The 20,372-nt window shown below is 35.2% G+C and overlaps 3 pseudogenes; all 3 read right to left on the reverse strand.

Annotated features, from left to right (window-relative positions):
• Positions 1-936: 936 nt before the first annotated feature.
• On the reverse strand, positions 937-10,267 carry LOC120128265 (annotated as a pseudogene).
• Positions 10,268-12,771: 2,504 nt separating this feature from the next.
• On the reverse strand, positions 12,772-14,222 carry LOC120128339 (annotated as a pseudogene).
• A 1,091-nt stretch (positions 14,223-15,313) lies between these two features.
• LOC120128223 lies at positions 15,314-18,709 on the reverse strand (annotated as a pseudogene).
• Between the last annotated feature and the right edge of the window lie 1,663 nt (positions 18,710-20,372).

The following is a 20,372-nucleotide window of genomic DNA, read 5'->3' on the forward strand; positions in this document are numbered from 1 at the left end:
TTTTTTCTTCCATATAGATTGTAGTTGGCTCACCGTTTCTTCGTTTAGCATGCCGTATTCTCTACCTTGTTTTGTTTGTTTTATTTTTGCGTAAAATATACCAAGGCCCCTAAATTTTTAAATTTTCAGAAATCACAAAATGGTCATTAAATCCTATCAAATTGAAAATGTTGTAGTGGCTATTTATAATAGTTAAATAAATTTATTAATAACCTTGTAACTTTGAAAAGTCAAGTGAACAAAACGATTGTTTGATCATTGTTCAGGGTCCTTGGTGCACTTTACCCTTTATCTTTCCCTGCAAAATTTGGCAATCAAAATTATTGATACCACTCCTTATTTTAGGTCACTCCAGGTATAGCTCTGAAAATCTTTCCGTGCAAACAGTTTCAGTGGCACATCAGTTCCTCGCACTGGCAAAGCAGAAACAGCAGTACATCGATGACGGGTGCTGTTGGAATAGCAAAGGCAAGCCATCAGAGATGTTCCTTTCTGGAACGACTTGTGGAAAAGCTGAAACTACCATTCTAGATAAAGTATTGCTTCCTGATTCCTTCATGGAATGCCTGCAATTTGTGACGCATTCGAGGAAGTAGACAACGATGGCATAGCATCACTTAAAAAGCTTACATCCAGTTACCGGCATCAGAATCCCAGTAACGATCTCATGTCATGCCTTCAGGGTTTCGAAGAACTTGTTATTTTAGCAAGTATTGGTCACTGATTATTTTACTTAATTCAAGGATCTAATGCATTTGATTCAATGTATTGTCAAAAGCTCAAATCTCATAAATTCTTTAAATATTTTGTTCAACCAACTGATTCCCGTTTCAGCCAGTTAGTTCAACCAACCGGCTCGTTTCATCCAGTTAGTTCAACCAACTGGTTTGATCCAGTTTCGAAGGATGGAAAGAATAAAATTCAAAACAAGATCAATTTCAAAGTTCTTTAAATATTGTTTCAATTCAAATTCGTAAGCGATGGAAGTAAGGTGACCCCTATCAAATATATGAAAAAACACACACCAGTAATTTATAGTGGGTTGAATTTCAACTGCAAAACACTCTTTTGACAAAATCTAAACCAAAAGGCTTCAACGGTTGTTACCACAGGGATCACCGTCATAAGTAAACGCGATAGATAGAACCAAGTGTCGTATTTCGCACGGTTGAACTCCCTAAGTTGCTGGAGCTGTCAAAACCATCAGGTATTATACACAAATTAATACGAAACTCGGCTTTGTAGGGGTACTGCATGTGCAATTCTGCTAGAATACTATATATTGTTTGTCGGGCCGAATACGAAACTCGAGCAATATTGTAGGTTCACAACCAGAATACAAAAAAGGATCATGAAATAGTGAGGGTAAATAAACAGTGTAAAATCAAAATTTATTACCTTTAGCAGATGGCTCATCCTGAGGTTTCATGGCTGGGAAGAGAAGAACCTCCTGTTCGAATAACATCAAAGAGATTATAAGTGACTAAGTCGACTACTGAATTTCATAAGAGTAAACAAACTGGTCACCCATATTAGAAAGAGAGAGAGAGAACCTTGATGTTCTGTGAATCGGTTAATAACATAGCCAGCCGATCGATTCCCAATCCCCAACCACCAGTTGGTGGCAACCCATACTCGAGAGCAGTACAGAATGTTTCATCCAAAGCCATTGCTTCATCATCTCCTGACTGCCGGTCCTGATATTCCAACGCTTATATCAGAAAAAGTTCCTACATAATCCAATTAATGTTACCACTACTTCACAGAACTGGTGACAGTATATGATACCTTCAGTTGTTCAGCAAAGCGTTGACGTTGTACAACAGGATCATTCAACTCCGTGTATGCATTGCAAAGCTAAACAGTTGGAAAGAAACAAGAATTGTAAGCCTGGGTAAAAGTAAATGAGGAAAATAAACTAGATTTAAGATGTTTGATGAGCCTACTTCATGTTTGTTGATAAAAAGCTCAAAACGTTCAGTCAGCCCTGGTTTTGACCTATGCCACTTCGCCAAAGGACTCATTATCTCAGGATGGTTGATGATGAAAGTAGGATTCATACAAGTCTCTTCCAGAAAATGCCCCACAAGCTGCGATCAAAGGAAATAAAAATTGATAAAACTTCTACTAGAATTAAGAAAAACTCATTTTTCCGACACGAAGGTGACCATAGACATTATATCATCTTCTGATGCCTCACAACCCCAATAGAAATCTCCTAATGTCCCCATGCAGTCCCACTTTAGATTATGGTGCCTACACAGCCAACCAGACGTCCAATATGGCAATTTAAACACTCATGGAGTTGAAGTTACAATTCTTACCGTTCTATGTCTTGCCACTGTATGACTCAACCAATGATAAAATTAAGACGATATAGTTGTAGTTCCATTCTATTGCATTTACCTTTTATTTCAATTTAGCAGAAAATAAACCAGTCCACGATTAGGTACTAAACTGCTTGGTAAATTAGTAAAACTTCAGCACTTAGACCCAGGAACAACTCAAAAGAGGGCAATTACTCAATTAGATATTGTGTACAACTCCAAAATGCATACAGGTTAGTACGTAACAGAAAGTCCAGGGAGTACCTTGATTCACATCACAGTTATTTGAAGTGAAACAGGAAAGACAAGAGACGTACTTTGTCCAATAAACGTGCTGTTGTTTGAGGTGGAGGGCATTTGATGTCAAACATCGTACATGCATCAATCAAATACTTGTTAGCTTCATCGCTCGAAAAGTCCTTCGGGATGTTGAGGTTAGCCATCTTCTCCAACTCCTCTACCATGTCGAGCCTCCTGCGAGAATTAGTGACAACTTTATTAGCTAAAGTCACTTCCAAGGCTGTTTCTTGATTGGTTCATGAGTAAAAGAGATCCACAAACCTGAAAGGCGGAGTGAAATCAATCTCAATTGGATCATTATCAAGGCCGTTTGAATGATATTTAATTTTATAGCTTCCTGTAAGTTCCTTGACCATCCCTGTTGTAGATTAACCAAGTCATGGAAAATCCAACAAATTCAAAAATGGGAAGAATCAGCAAACAGAAATGTATCTTCCAATGTCAATTGTCAAGCAATTTTTGTTACTTACCACTCAACATCTTTTCAGTGAGCTCCATCAAATCATTATAATCTGCGAAAGCCATATAGAACTCACAGGTAGTGAATTCAGGATTGTGAGTTAAATCAATACCCTCATTTCTAAATTGTTTTCCAATTTCATAAACACGATCCAGTCCACCAACTACTAGCTCCTTCAGATATAACTCAGGTGCAATACGCATGTAGAGCTTCATGTTTAGTTCATTATGATGGGTTACAAATGGGCGAGCAGCAGCACCCCCAGCAATCATATTCATCATGGGAGTTTCAACCTAATGATTAAATATTCACATAAGTGACAAAACCAGAAGAAGAAATGTAAAGAGAACTGATAAATTGATACATTGAACAGATAACTAACCTCCAAGAAATCAAGATTGTCAAGAAAGCTCCTTACATAAGAAATGATCCTAGATCTGGTTTTGAATATTTGACGAACCTCCAGATTTAACATCAAATCAAGGTATCGTTGGCGATATCGAGTTTCCTATCATGGAAATTAAAAGCCCGTGTTTGAATTCAGAGGATCAGGGATTGAAATGCAAGACTGATAGAATGACTTCCCGTATTTGCATCATACAGTTTTTTAGTACTTTTAGCCAACAGATGTACCAGAAAGGGAAAGAAAAGGTAAAATGAAAATTATATTAAATTCAACCAACAAGAAAATTATATTAAATTCAACCAACAAGAAAATTATATTAACTGATAAATTTGACAAGATTAGTTCCTAATTAACTATCCAATTCTTCAATTATGACAAACAATGAGACAAGTTTCTCAATGTAAGTTTGAATTATTTTTGCAGTTTAAAGTGAGTTCAATCAATCTCGGTCCTAGTGAATGGATCTCCCACAGAGGAATTTCCGATGGCTAAAGGGTTGAGACAAGGTTGTAGTTTGTCCCCTCTTATGTTTAATATAGTTGGGGAACTTCTTCATCTTATGCTGATTAAAGCTGCTGATATGGGCCTCTTTGAAGGGTTTGCTATTGGTAGGTCTGATAATCCTTTCCAGCTGACACACCTACCGTTTGTTGATGATCTTATCTTGTTCTGCCGAGATTCTCCTACTCACATCTTAAATATTAGGAGAGTGTTGAGGATTTTCAGTTTAATGACAGGGCTTTATTTGAATCTTACTAAGAGTAATCTGTATGGCATTAATATTGAAGATGGCATCTTAAATGAATGGGCTATCGCAGCTGGCTGTTCAGTGGGATCTTTTCCTACGGAGTATCTTGGCCTTCCTTTAGGTGCAAAGAAAAATTCTGAGGTTCTTTGGGATCCGGTCATCCAGAAGTTTAATAAGAAATTAGCTGGTTGGAAAGCCTCTTCATTGTCAATGGTGGGTAGATTGGTGTTGTTGAAGTCGGTGTTGTCCTCCCTGCCGATTTTTTTCCTTTCTATCTTTAAAATTCCGTTCAAGGTAAATCAGAAGATTAACTCTTTGATGACTAAATTTCTTTGGGGGGAAGGACCAACAAAGAGTCGTATTCACTAGGTGAATTGGAAAGTGGTTTGTCAACCCTGTGAAGAGGGTGGATTGGGAGTCTCGGATATGAATACTATAAATCGAGTGTTGCTCGGTAAATGGGTGTGGAAATTTGCAAATGCAAAAGACACCCAATGGAAAAAGATGCTTTGCAGCAAATATAGTGTTAGCAATCTGTCTCTATCAGTTAACAAGGCAGTTTCTCCTCAAGATTCATGGATTTGGAAAGGAATTATTAACTATTCGAAAAATGATGAGGTTGGAGAGTGTTTCAGGTCTCATTCTAAGATCCAAGTGGGAAATGGTAAGTCTATATCCTTCTGGAATGATGTTTGGGTTAATGATTCACCCTTAAAAAATCAATTTCCCATGATTTTTACTTTATCTAATAATAAATGTGGTAAAGTGGCTGATTTTGGTTGCTTTGAGAAAAATGGTTGGGTTTGGAACATTCAATCTAGGAGGAGCTTATGTGATTGGGAATTGGATCAGAGGGTTAAATTAATGTCATTGCTTGATACTATTGCTTTGTCTGATTCAGTGGATGATTTCCTTTCTTGGTCAGGGTAGGGTGATGGACTGTTCTCGGCTAAATCCTGCAGGTTGACTTTAACAATTAAATCTGGAGGTAGTTTCAATTGCAACAAGTGGGTGTGGTCAGGTGTGGCTCCTCCCAGAGTAGAAACCTTTCTTTGGCAGGTTTCCCACAAAAAATTGGCAGTTAGAATGGAGTTGAAGAAAAGGGGGTTCCCTTGGATGATGTTCTTTGTCCATTATGTCACAATCATAAAGAAACCATCCAGCACCTCTTCATTTCGTGCTCTGTTGCAGGGGAATTTTGGAATAGATTTTTCAGGTTATGGGACATCTCTTCAATTCTGCCTCAAGAACTCCCTTCCCTGCTTAGTTCATGGTCTGATTTAAGGGAAAATTCTTCAATTTGGAAGTTTATCCCGGGAGTTGTTTTGTGGTCAATATGGAAGGCTAGGAATTCGGTGGTGTTTGATAATTTGAAACTCGACAGATCTTCTCTCTTCTTCATTTCTATATTTAGGTTGGCTAAATGGTTTCTAGCTAAGTTCCCTCATGTTCTTATTCAGATTGATTTGCTAGTTTTGGACCCCTCTCTTGCAGACATGCTTCCGAGTCTTACCTTTAAGAGAAAGAAGGTCCAGTGCTGGCTTCCTCCCCCAACAGATTTTTTTCAAATTTAATGTGGATGGGGCGGTCAGATGTGATGGGATGGTGGGTGGAATTGGAGGCATTTTGAAAGACTCTAATAGCTATACTTTAGCGACATTCTCTAATGGTGTTGGTTCAGGTCCTCCTCAGTGTTTTAAAAGGTACGAGGCGCTCCAAGGCGATTAGCTACCCGAGAGCCTCAATTTTTGAAGCGCTTTGAGGCGAGGGATTCACGTACACAAGGCGCTTAATTTTACAAAACATTTATAAATATTTTATAACCATACCTCAAACACAAAACAACTTAATAATTAAATTAATAAGCAAAAACACCAAATTTCAAGAATACTTTTAATCTCAATAATACTTTTAATAGAAAATACTAAACATGGCCCTAATATAATTTGAGACCTCAATTTTCTTAGCACACAAATTTCAATTTAAAATAAATTAATACGATATTAACATTTACAATTAAATATCAGCTTCATGTATACAAAAATGTTACCTTCAAGTGGAGGATGTATATTTCCGAATAAAATCGTATTGATAAAAAAGTTGATCAAATTTAATTCGTTACCATTTTTAGAATATTTAATATTATTGTATCATTAAAAGATTGAATTAAAAATATTAATTATTATAAAAAAGATAGGAAAATATATGTTTCAAAGAAATTGAATTAACAAAGTGTAAAAATTGGGTAAAAAAATGCAGTTATATTGATGGCGATGATTACGATGAAAACATGGATCGAAAATGTCTAACACAGTTGGGGAATGGCGATGATCATAATGAAAAAAAATTATTATTTTATTGTTTTAGTTTGGCGCCCACCATTGAATCCACACTTGCTTCAAACTCGAAATCTTCGCTGCTACCTGCTTCTTCTCTTCATCTCTCCACCAATGGCAGCCGCCTCCAACTCGCTTGTGTCTTTCATCCACGGCTCATTGAGTCGACCCGGAAGGCACTCCCAGCTTCTCCCTTCCCCTTCTCTTCCTTTGACCGGATCTCGTTCTCTATCTCTGAAGCTCACTCGCATGAAGACAAAAAGCCCAATCTGAAATGGGTCATTGTACGTGAATCGCTAAAAGCATCGCCTCGCCGCCTCCGACGACTGAATCGCCGCCTCATGTACTCGCCGCCGCCTTGGTGATCGGAGGCTTTCTTCTAAACGCCTCGCCTAGCGCCTCAGGCGCGCTTTTTAAAACACTGGTCCTCCTCCTTTGGCTAAGTTGAAAGCCATTAAAAAAGGAATTGACTTTTTTCTTTCATCTTCTTGGGCATTGAAGGGAAGACTGATTATAGAGAGACTGCAAATCTGCTGTTAACTAGATTTTGTTGCCGATTTCTGCTCCTTTCTTCATTTCTTTGGTTTTGGAAATTGGGTCCCTAGTTTCTGCTAGAGAGATTATTGTTAGATTGATTCCTAGGGGTTGTAATTGGGAGGCAAATAAATTAGCTAAGGAAGGGATTGGCTTAATTTTTGGTTTTTTTAAAAGATGTAAATTGGGTTTTGTTGTTTATTGTTGTTTAAGGTGTAATGGTTAACTCTTATGTATTATTTGACTTATTAATAAATTGAGGTACTCTTTTCCTCCTTCCGCTAGTTGCCTCTTTTCAAGAGCCAACTATGAGGGAGGTTTTTAATGAGGTCTCCTACTTCTATCAAAAAAAAAGTGAGTTCAATCAACATGCATTAACTGGCATGATAAATGATAGATGCCATGAATGTTAAAGATTGGCATAGTTGATGGCAGAAAATCAAGAGAATTTCAACATATCCATTAAAGCTTCTTTGATAAAAATATGAAATAGTACCTGATCCTTCAAAATATATGTTTCAGGAATCCTGGTACTTCCTGGAACCCATGCATCAGTTTTCTGCAAAGAAATGACAAAACATCATTATGAACAAATTCAACGGACCTTAACAAAAATCGGACAGTCACATCACACATTGGTTTACCTTCACACTAGCATCAGGACCTGCTTTTTGCCTCGGCATCATATGGAGACAATGGGATAAAACTAAGAATGATTTTGGAAAGATGCTCAACTCCCCTCTCTTAGTTTTGCCTAAAGAAGCCAAGGGCAATTTAAAAAGTGAAAAACAGAACTACCAAGAGTATAAAGCTTCTAGAAGATTCTCATTTTAACCCAGAAAAGAGAAGAAGAAAAGGATTCCAATACAGATTGGGGGGGGGGGGGAATCCAAACCCATCATTTACAAAACGACGCAAGGAAAGTTAACTAATGAAGCTCAGTGCAAAGGATTTTAAACATGGAGGCATCCTACGAACTACTCAAACAAAAGGAGCGAAGACTATAATAATAGAAAGAAGTGCTATAATATCATGGAGGCAATCAGAATTCATACGATTTTTGCTATCAGTTCAATCGAAAATCTCTCTCGGCCTCCCAAGCCAACATACCTCAAAGTTAAGTTAAATCTTCTGATATATATTTGAAAACATTTTATTTGAAATTTTTAATGATATGATACATATACCCAATAAAGCATATAGGAAAATGTTTATTTTCTCGTCGTATTTAATAATAAATTTTAATAAAAAGACCAAGAAAAAGAAAAAGTGAATGACAAAAGACAAAACAAGACCAATATACAGGAAGAATAGGAATAATGCATCATATCCCCAACCTGGAAACCCAGTGATACCAACTATATCGCCACGCTTGACACTGGAATGAAATTTTGCAAATTCAGCTTCATCCAAGCCTGACTTGCTGCAGTAAAGAAGAAAATAAATAAAAAGAGATGTATGAGAATGAAGTTCAGAAGTGGAAACAAGGGAAAGCAGACAAGATACATTAAGGCAGAATGGCAGATAACCAATCACAAAAGCTCAATCAGAATACATTCATAAGATGCCAAGGTAATCCTTCTAGTTCAGAAGAAGTAGATGGCAAACAGAAAACATATTGCAAACCGACTATAGTCCAGAACCAACTATAGTCGCATAAACCTTCCATAAAAAGAAAACAGTTGGAGGAAAAGAAATAAGAAAATAAAAGTCCTAAGGGAAAACAAGGAATTATACCTCGCATCAGCCATAACTTGAACTTTGGCACCACCACCGTGCAGATCATAAAAGAATAACTTTGAACTGGATGATCTTTTGCTCATAATCCGTCCTAGCATAAAAGAAAGAAAATAGAGCCATTTCAAAAATAAATTAAAATAAATGCAATCACGATACATTGGATGATACAATGGGAGTAGGGGTGAATCAGTTAAATACCAGCCAATGATACTGCAACATCCTCAATATGCTCCCCATTGCCTAAGTTTCCATATTTATCTATATAGTCAACGATAGATATCGATGCAAAAAACTTATGAGGATACGGATTATTTCCCTCTGCCTTCTGGGCTGCAAGAAATTTCAGCCTATTCTCATGGAATTGCTGACATGAAAAGGTTAGATTTACGTTAAAATAACGTCCAAGAAATTCACGAGATTGTGCAAAGCATTATATAGAAACTGATTAATCATACAGTGGGATCCATATCTTCATCATCAGCTCCTGCAGGTTTCTGACTCTGTGAGCTTGCCTTGGCTGCAGCCTGAACAAAAATATAATTTAGTCATCAAAGAGATCATAATGAAATCGGAAGTTACAGCAATGATAAATAACTCGATGAGAAAGATAACTGGGACAATTTAATTAAAATTAAGTCTTCGCCAAATTGTTGATTGTCGTGGTTCTCTGAACGATTTACTTTCTACAATACGAACGGAAAAAGAAACAAATTTTCTTTTCACAGAATGCAAGTCCTATTTCTACAGTTTTTTACATTTTTAAGAAAAAAATGTAATCAATCAGCTTTAATAATAATAGCATGCATTTCAAAAACTACCATAAAATCCAGGCAAAACTAAATCCATAAATTCTTCAGAAAGTACAATTCCGCTTACCATGATTTCTAAATATGAATGTTTATAATTGTTTCAGAAAGCAAATTGCTAAAAGTAACATGAATCTAAAGATATAATTTCATATAAAACTAAAAGCATAAATTTTGCTACTTGAACAAATTTTAAATTCTTAGCATTCAAAAACATAGTTGCTTTAGCATCAAAGTTTTCATTTTTCTTGATAAATATGGTAAAATAATATATCTTTTAAGAAAACAAAACAATTAAGAACCTGTTTAGTTGCTTTTTCCTCCTCCTTACGGCGACGCTCTTCCCCTGCTTATTTTTAAGTTCCTTCTTGCGAGCACTGTCAACACATTACATATAAATAGAAAGAAATGAGATTAACAATCAAACTATGCGAATGTTTATCTTCCGATTTGCAGCTAATTTTCTCAAGAGCCAAACAAAGTAAGAGAGTAAAGGAGGTAAACTTTTTGCTCTGAGTTTCACCGGAAGCAGCTGAATCCACTTCTAATTCGGAAACTGCTTTCGCCGTTTCTTCGACGGAGCCTTCCATTTCGATAGAGTGTAGATAAAGCGCGAAATGCTAGATCTTAAGAAACAAGCGCGACGGGATATTAGGGTTTAAAACAAACTAAAACCCGAAGGCCTTTTTCATTTTACGGAAAACGAATTAAGATACCACTAAACTTTGTTCATTGATTTGTTTATACTATTAAACTTTTAATTTTGTTAATTATAGTACTTAATTTTGTTTTTTTATTCAATTATGACACTTTTCTGTAAAATCACTAATGGAACGATGATATAGATCACAGATGTTGATGTGATATGTCGCACCAAAATGATATTATTTTGGTATGATTATCTCGATATCTAAAACAACGTCATTTTAGACACTAAATTTAATGTGTATTGATTTATTATTGAATTTTTAAACAATTTATTTTGACACTACATTTTCTAATCGTTTTCGGTAACTAATTACCATCTATTACCAATTGTCTTTCACATCAAAACTGATATCAAAATGTTGGTATTGACACTTAAAAAAATAATACCAAAGGGTAACAATCATGACATTTTCGTCATCCCATTATAACTTTGTTAATCTCACGGGTACATACATAATCAGCTCCTAATCCTTCTCAAGCAATCAAAATATATGTGAAAGTAGAGAATAATAACGCTCATTTGATGTTCATCGATCAAAAATGGCTCATGTATAAATTATAAAACAAATTTGAAAAATACAGAAAAATACATAATATAAACAGAAACGAAAGTATCTTTATGATGGGAGGGGCCTTAACCTCCCCTATTTTTTAGGTTTAATTGCCACATAAGTCCTTATTAGGTTTGAAATTAGGCAAACTAAGCCTTGTCAAAAAAAATTAAGCTCAATTATTTCATATGTCATTATTAGTCCCGAGTTTCAACAAACTAAACTTTGACACTTCAATTATCGATTTAAATACTTCTTAAATCCTTTTCAATTTTAAAATAAGACAAATTATTTCATAATTTCTATTTTCTTTTATTTAAATATTTTTTAAGTTCATATTAATTTTACAAATAGACTCTAATCATCCATTCAATTATTCTTTATAATTGATCTCCTCTTTATTTAATCCTGATTTGTCCCATAAATATACATCTACAAATTATCACAAAATTATGTAATAAAAGCATATACCAAACATACATAAATTGTCACAAAAACTATGCAAAGAGCAATTCCATTCAACTTGGATTGAATTATGAGAAAATTACTCTTAGGTGGAGTTTGGTTCGCTGGAATATTTCTGATGGAATTTGAATATGTGAAGGAACTGGAATCTGTCAGGAATTGGAATCTAATTCCATATTATGTTTGGTTAGCAGAAAATTGAATTGGAATCCAATTTCATATTCTGTTTGGTTCGTAGACATGTCAGATGAATTTGATTTCAGTAATATAAAATGACAAGATTGTCCTTCTTGTTTTTTTTTGCTTAATTTTAATTTATTTTATAAATTACATGTAGCAATATATTATAAAAATTTTAAATAAATTAAATTTTAATTTTATTGATTGATTGATTATTAATTTAAATAAATTATAAAAATCATGCTAATAAACATCATAAGTTAAAATCATCCTAATTAGGGATGGCCATGGGCCAGGCTTTTGGTCCACCCGACCTGACCCGAGAACAAGGGAACCTCCATCCGAGACCCAACCCGACCAAAATAAAGTTTCACCTGACCTGACCCAAAATAAAAAAAATTATTCAATAAAAGCAGTGACTTAATTGGAAAAAAAATAGAGAGAGAGGGGTATTATTGTAATTATTCCTAAATATATAAGGTAAAATTATATATTTTTGGGTCGGGTCGAGTATTTTTCACCCTAAACCTGAACCTGACCCGAATATCACACTTAAAAAAAACCTACCCGACCCGACCAAAATAAAGTTTCACCCGACCCGACCCGAATATATGAATTAGAAATCCTACCCGACCCGACCCAAAATAATAAAAAAATTATTTTTATTCAATAGAAACAGTGACTTAATTGAAAAAAAATTATATATAGAGGGGTATTATTGTAATTATTCCTAAATATATAAGGTAAAATTATATATATTTTCGAGTCGGGTATTTTTCACCCTAAACCCGAACTCGACCCGACCCGACCCGAATATCACACTTAAAAAAATCGACCCGACCAAAATACAATTTCACCCAACCCGACCCGAATATATGAATTAGAAACCCAACCCAACCTAAAATAATAAAAAAATATTTTTATTTAATATATGAATAAGTTACCAAAAGATTAATGAGGGTAGTATAGTCAAATTTCAATTCCTTCCAACAAGAGAATTGAATTCCATCATAGAATGGATGTAATTCACTTTCTCTCATTTGATGGAAAGTTGAAGCCACGAGAGATTCCAATTCCCTTGAAAAACTTGAACCAAACATGGAAAAATGATGAAATTTCCAATAGATTCATGCCAACCAAATGCTCCCTTATAATTATTATAAAAAGTTGAAAATTTGATGCTAATGAAACCCATATACCAAAGATTATTATTATATGGAATAATCTACGCGGCCAAGCTCGGCGCATCATCCTCGGAACCATCAGCACCATTATCATCGGAAACCTCAACGGCCGAACCGGATTCAACGTTAACATCCAGAAAATAAAGCATGGAAACCAGGACAAGGCAGCTCACAACCATGTGAATCGGTCCAAAGATCCAGAAAAACAGAGGCAACGAGAAGTAGAATCCACGGAGCCCCAAAGACCAGAAATAGCTGCCCTTATTCACGGTGGCAGCCACGTACTCCGCCGTGAGACCACGGTGGCGCTGTTCCGAGTACACCTTCTTGAAAGGTATGTTGATGAGGATGCTTGCATGACTGTAATACCTAATGGACTGTATGTTCAACAAGAACACCGCCATGAAACAAAGCAATATCAAGAAGTATTTGATCGAGAACTCCCGTCGGCTTCGGTTCCCGATGTCGAACCACGCAGTGGAGTTTTCGCTCCGGGCACCGCTCGTCATTAAGAGCGCGATGAGAGAGCTCAACATGATGGCCGTCGATGCTAACACCGTCGACGCCATAATGTTGTTTCGTAACGTCTGCACCGCTAGAACTCCGTTTTTGCCCACGTCCTCCATCATGGAATGAACCCAGAAACGGCGGCTGATCGCGTTGACGCCGATGACGGTGTTGGTGGGGGTGTTTGATGATTCGACGGAGGAGCCAAATATGGTAAACCGCCATTGTTAAGATCCCGAATGGAACCAACATACAGTCAAGATATTTGATTTCCGTTGATAGTTCTTTTCTCCCCCAAGATGATTATGGATGAAGAAGAAGAACCTTAGTATTGTTTTGTAGGCAAATGATAAATCTTATTAAATACTAGTTACATAGTGGAAGAAATTAAATTAATGCCAACGACTGTTGCACGGGTTGAGGGTCATTTTTTTTAGAACTAAGACCAATTTATATGGGTAAAGGTTGAAAGTTATTTTTTAGAATTTGGACCAAAATGATTTAATGTAAAAGTTAAAGGGTTAAATTTATTATTATACCAATTTTATTATAAGCCACATTATCTTCCTGTCTGACATTAACTGTCAGTTACCAAAATAAAAAATCTTATTAGTTGAGTAGCCAACAAAGAAATTTACCCTTTATATTTTTAAGTTTTTTTTATTTTTTTATAATTTGTTTGTGTTTTAAGGATTAGGATCAAATTGTTACAATGTGTACGGGTTGAGGGTCATTTTTTTTAGAACTAAGACCAATTTTATATGGGTAAAGGTTGAAAGTTATTTTTTTTAGAATTTGGACCAAAATGATTTAATGTGTAAAAGTTAAAGGGTTAAATTTATTATTATACTAATTTTATTATAAGCCACATTATCTTCCTGTCTGACATTAACTGTGAGTGACCAAAATAAAAAAATCTTATTAATTGAGTATCCAACAAAGAAATTTACCCTAGTGGAGTGACCCCCATAGTGTAGTTTAATCTTTATTAATTTTTTAACATACAAAATTAACACAAACACGGCACAAACATATAATTTTTTCTCTAAACTGAATCGACATTACAAATTATGCCAAACTAAAGTATAGAGACCAAATCATAAATTGAGCACAATGACGAGGCTTCTCAAATTTAAACATGATACAAGTAAGGACTAAATCCATTATTTTACAAAAGTAATATCATTAATAAATAAAATAAAAAATGTTAAAAATTTTATAAACTATATAAAAATATTGAAATTATATACAAATTTAAAATTTTTAGAGGTATGATTGTCTCGAGTACACAAGATTCATCCATGTTATCATATTAGTGATTAACTTGCCTTACATTGATATTTAGAAAGTGAGTCAAAGTGGAAATTAGAAGGTCTGTTTATTGTCCATACATGCATTGTTATAAGTTATAACTTACAGTTCAAATCGTATAATTATTAATGGCTTGTTTTTTGCTTTCAACATGCAGATCAATTTGACATTGCTGATGTTCTGGTTATGGTGTATGACCACAAAGCTAGGCGTCGAAAAGTGAACCATCTGGTTTCCGAGATTGTGACGATTAGTAACGCATTGGGAGATTGCTCGATTTGCTGCGAATGTTTGTTGATCGGAACGGTTAAATGGACTTCATGCGGCCATGACCACCACCGAACTTGCATTACCGACTGGCTCTTCAATGGTACTTCAGATACTTGCCCAAGTTGCCGCCGAGACATCTAAGCTTAAGCTTATAGAGCATATAATATAATATTTAGCAACCTAATATGTTTTTGATTTTTATTTTTTTTTTATTGTTCCATTTTGGAATTATTATAAAATTATATTAATACAAAATTAATTCTATCAGTACATCTTAATTTCATATGTTTTTGTTATTAGTTTATAAGGTCATGTACACGTTTAATATTTAAATTGATTTATTAAATAATATATTTTTAATGAACTTAATTAGTATAATGTAATATTATTTGATTTTTTAAAATATAATTAAATATGCTAACTATTTGATAATTATATATTATCACAATAAAAATCTCCAAATCGATGTTTACCAAAATATAACATTCAAAACTTTTTTGTTTTTTCAACAAAATAATCCTTATTCTAAATTGATGTTTGGGTATTTGCCTTGCCAAAATAATGCATATATTAAAATCTAGTCAATGTTCTGTTGCCAAGCCTAGTTGCCGACGACTTCGATGAGTGACGGCTCGTAGTCGCAGGGAGCAACATAACCATGAAGATTCATGACGGTTGCAGCCACGTTCGCAAGTTCACCATTGGGAACATCGTTGCGGAATCTAACACCAGCTTTCAATCCCGGACCTCCGATTGCAATAGGTACCCTATACATCATACATTGCATGACTTTCGACATCAACAAGGAATGTAGTTATTGATAATGCAACCTTCATTTTTCTTCGATGCAACAAGGTTAAGATACGTGCATACTATACAAATTCATGTCAAACTAATCCGATATTAAATAGAGACACAAAAGATTTCGGAAACTTACGGGTTGACAAGTGTGGGAGGTGAGTATTTGCAGGTTGCCATCCATGTCCTTAAGAGGTTCCCCGGATTTATTCCTCTTCACCATGTCTCGGCATTGCCATGGTCTGCAGTCACGACATGTATTCCGTCAAACTTTCTAGATGGCATCAAGGATTATCTGCACCAAACAATATAATCGAGTAAGAAAAGCCTTTGTACAAGACAATGCTGCTATGTTTGAGAATAAAATCGGATATCAAATACAACTGCACAATAAATCGCCTTTGGATGCACAACTCAGACAATTAAAGAATGAACTCAAGCCATCATACCTTGACAGCATCATCAGCAGCCTTGCATGCCACAACCGTAGCTTCGATATCTCCGGTATGACCACCATGTCACCGTTTGGTATGTTCACACGTACCTAAACAAACAATAAAAATAAGCCATTCAGCTAAGGCTAATCAAAATTCAGTTAAAAACGATTTAATTGATTTAACCGATGTCATCCGTTTATGTCAGTTCTATTTTGATTCTGGTAAGAATAGTCGCTTTAATAGGTTAGGCCAGTCGGCCGGTCGTTCTTGAATTTTACAACTGATCCGATCAAATGAACCGACTAATAATAAAATTATTTCTAGCAACTTTAAAAGCCTATCAAGTATTACTCAATTAACCATTACCTGGTCAAATTTCCCACTCAGAATAGCATCCCTAGCCTTTTCACCAATCTCCAATGCCTTCATCTTAGGTTGAACATTGAATGTAATGCCAACATCACTAGGAATTTCCACATATTCTTCCATTTCAGGCTTGAAACATCCAGAGCGATTTCCGTTCCAGAAGAACGTGACATGGCCAAATTTGACGGTCTCGCTGTTGATACATGAAAAAGTAATTAACATATCAATATTCCAAGAAAACCAGAACAACGGAGATAAGAACTCGTCCTATAAACATACCTGCAAGCAAAGTACGGATACCGTTATACACCAAATATTCACAAGATGTTCTATCAATCTCAGGAGGGAGAAACAAGGTAGTTGCTTGGAAGCTTCAACTCGCCATCATACTGAAGCATTCCGGCATAACGGATTTAGGGAACCGTACATGATCGAATTTGTTGAAATCTTGATATTCAAATGCCTTAGCAAGCATAACCATTCGATCTGCTCGGAAGTTAACAGTAACAACAGCATCACCATCTACTATAGGACCCACAGCCTTGTTGTTCTCATCGACGATGACAAAGGGAGGTAAGTATTGGTCATTAGCATTCTCCCTCAATTTCTTTACAGCCTCAACAGCACTCGTAAACTTGTGTAGGGCTTCACCGATAACTTGAGCATCCCATCCTCTTTTCACAACATTCCAGTCATTCTACAAAAGATCCATTCATAAAAATTAGCTTCTTAATCAACTCCAATAAATCTTTTGAGATCTTTGAAAAAAACAGAAACAACTGAAATGCAAATTGTCCGTGCAATACACATTCTGGACTCTTGACAATGATGTCTCACCTCATAACGGTCCATCGTTACATACATGCGGCCTCCACCAGATGCAATCTGGGCATCAACACCTTTTTCACGTAACTTGCAAGATCATTCTCAAGAGTCTCCACAAAGCCCACACTTGAACCATCCAAAACATCACGACCATCGGTAAGAACATGAACACGGATTCTTTTAGCACCACGCTCACCAGCTCCCATCAACAACAACTGCATAAAAAGATAAAATAAAATAAAAAACAAATTAAATAACCAATCTAACGGAAAACAAAATGAAGTCATTATAGAAGCCAAACCTCAAAAGATAGGAACCAATCCAGAATCACCAAACACTACCTGCAATTGATCGAGTCGAGAGTGAACACCTCATCACTAAGTAATCCGATCAAGTGAAGAGTACCATTTGCAAAAGATTCACTTATATACTTGAATCCTTCCCCCTCATAGATTTCCCAGAGGCCAGAGCAAGATCAACAAAGCCCTACGGTGATAAATGAATTAATATGTTAGAACACTTGCAACATAGTTAATTTGCCAACATGATAGCAAGCATATATATACATACACACATATAAAAATCAAGAAGAGAAGCTTACCTTGAGCGAAAATACGGCCAGCGCCGAGAGCATTGTGACCAACTTCACTATTTCCCATGTTGGAAGCCCTACGGCAGTTCCATGAGCCCTGATTAATCTCCATTTCTCCGGGAAACCCTATCCAACAACATCAATTTCACTCAAATTAAGTCTCATTACATAATGGTATATTGTAATCCTTCAATGAATCAAAAGATTGCAATAAGGTCCCCATAAGAAATACTTGCAAATCCCTAATTTAAAGTAATACACACACATTTTCCCCAAATTGGAGGAATCAATCTGTCATAAATATAAATATATGTATTATAGTTTGATACGCTATCAAAAACAAGTGTTCTAATGACAACATGAGATTTAACAACCCCAATTAACACAAACTAAAAACTACAATAATCTTTCAGAACAAGAAGAAAGCTTGATAAGATTCATACAAATCCAAAATCATTGAGAAAGATTTCTCAAATCAAAAATGGAGAAAATCCCAGATCTAAGAACACAAAAGATAAAAAAAAAAAGGAAAAAAACAAAAAATAACCTGTTTGAGGGAATCCATGGTGGGTGTTTGGGCAACATGGATACAATTGTATTGATCGGGTTTGTATTCGCCCATCCGTCCAAAACGACGACGGCGATGGTCTTGCCCTTTGGAAGCTTTGGGTGGTCCTCTAACTTCCACGATACCGCTCCTGAACTCGCCATTGTTGTTAGCTTTACCTTGCTTCTGTTCTGGGTATTAATTGAAGGAAGGTTTGATAGTTATATATATAAGAGGAAAAATAAAAATGGAAATGTGAGGGGAAGAAGACGAAGGCGTGAATAGTGAGGCATTCAAAGTTTTGACCATTATAAAGTTCAAATAAAAATGGAACTGGTGGAGACAAACCATGGCGAATAAGCGGCTTTCTTGTTTTATCAACACCGCACCTGATTTTAGCATGTCCCTAGCAAAGTAGTCCGTACAATATTTTAACAATAGGTCACTAAAGGATGCTTAAATTATCGGTTTAGCCACTTAATTTTTAAAAGTTACAAATTAGTTTATCTCATTGCTATAATCATTTAAATTTAACCATTGTAAAAGGTTATTGGAGTTTCAATTCAAAATCATTAAAATTTCATTTGTGAAATATTTTTCTATCATCAGTGTAATAATAATTTTTCTGATCATAATATATAAAAGTTGAATTAGTTATATTTTATATCTTAAAATAATATATTCAAATTAATTTAAATTTTAAATATATAATCAATGAATTATTAAAAAAAACTAACTTTATATAGAGGTGGTAAAGTAGTCATTTGGATTGGGTTTAGGTCGAGTCATTTCGGGTTTAGCTTATATTTAATTTAAATTTATTCGGGTTTGTTCGAATTTGGTTCAAATTTAGTTCGTGTGTATGCTAAATCAGATCGGGTCAAATATCGGGTCAAGTCAATGTTCAGGTGGGATAGTTTTGGGTCGGGTGATTATCGGATCAGTTGTTTTCGATTCAGATCAATATCAAAACCATTGATTTTTTGGTCAAGTTAATATCAGGTCGGTTAGATTTGGGTCGGTCCATATCAGGTCAATATCATATCACTTGATTTTTTGTTTGAATCAGATCAATTCGAGTTGAATTGATTATGAGTCTAATCAAGTATATATAGAATTATTAATATATTCTTATAAAAAATATATGTTTCATTGTTTGTTAATCTTATCAGCTAGACAATTAGAATTTATTTCAATTCTGAATCGTTCAATATTTTGAATTAAACTTTCATTTAGAGATTATAAATTGATAATTTAAACCGATAAATCCTCTTCCTTACCTGCAACGGAAGAATTGTCAACAATGGTGAGAGTAATTTTAAAATGAAAATTATCCATATAATATATATGAAGAAAGTCTTGAAAAGTTTATTGAAACTAAAAATGTAAAAGAAATAATCGATAAAATTTGATATTCAAATTCAAGTACAGTAGAGGGATCAAAACGACAATTTAACCCATTACAATCCATGCACAACTTACGTAAAATGCAGAGCAAAGCTTTCACCTTCGCCCATGCAATGAACAACTTTAAGTTCAAAGGCTATGGATTCAACCCCTCCGAGCAAGATCTCACTGACTACCTCCAAGACTGAACACTGCTCGGCCGTGATTACTACAACGACATCGTCGATCTCAGTCATGATATTTGCAACTATGATCCTTGGGATTTTTCGTACACTTACTTGAACCGATCATATTTAGAACATTTTGGAGTTATATTTCTTCTGCAAAAGCTTAAATTCATGTCAATAATGGTGAATGATTTGAATACTCAACAATAATTTTATGTTGGTTTAGGTTCGAGTAGGATCCAATCACGAGCCATTGGTAGAGACCGAAGTGCCTAATGACCAACGTACGTGGATTCAAAATCAAACGAGCATTAGTGAACAAACTACCGAGTTTATAACTTCGTTTCCTCTTGTTAACCATGGGAATGAAGTGATCTCCGATCTGCAGTCATCTAACGAG

Source organism: Hibiscus syriacus, unplaced genomic scaffold (genome assembly GCF_006381635.1).
Source record: "Hibiscus syriacus cultivar Baekdansim isolate YM2019G1 unplaced genomic scaffold, ASM638163v2 tig00110478_pilon, whole genome shotgun sequence".
NCBI lineage: Eukaryota > Viridiplantae > Streptophyta > Magnoliopsida > Malvales > Malvaceae > Hibiscus > Hibiscus syriacus.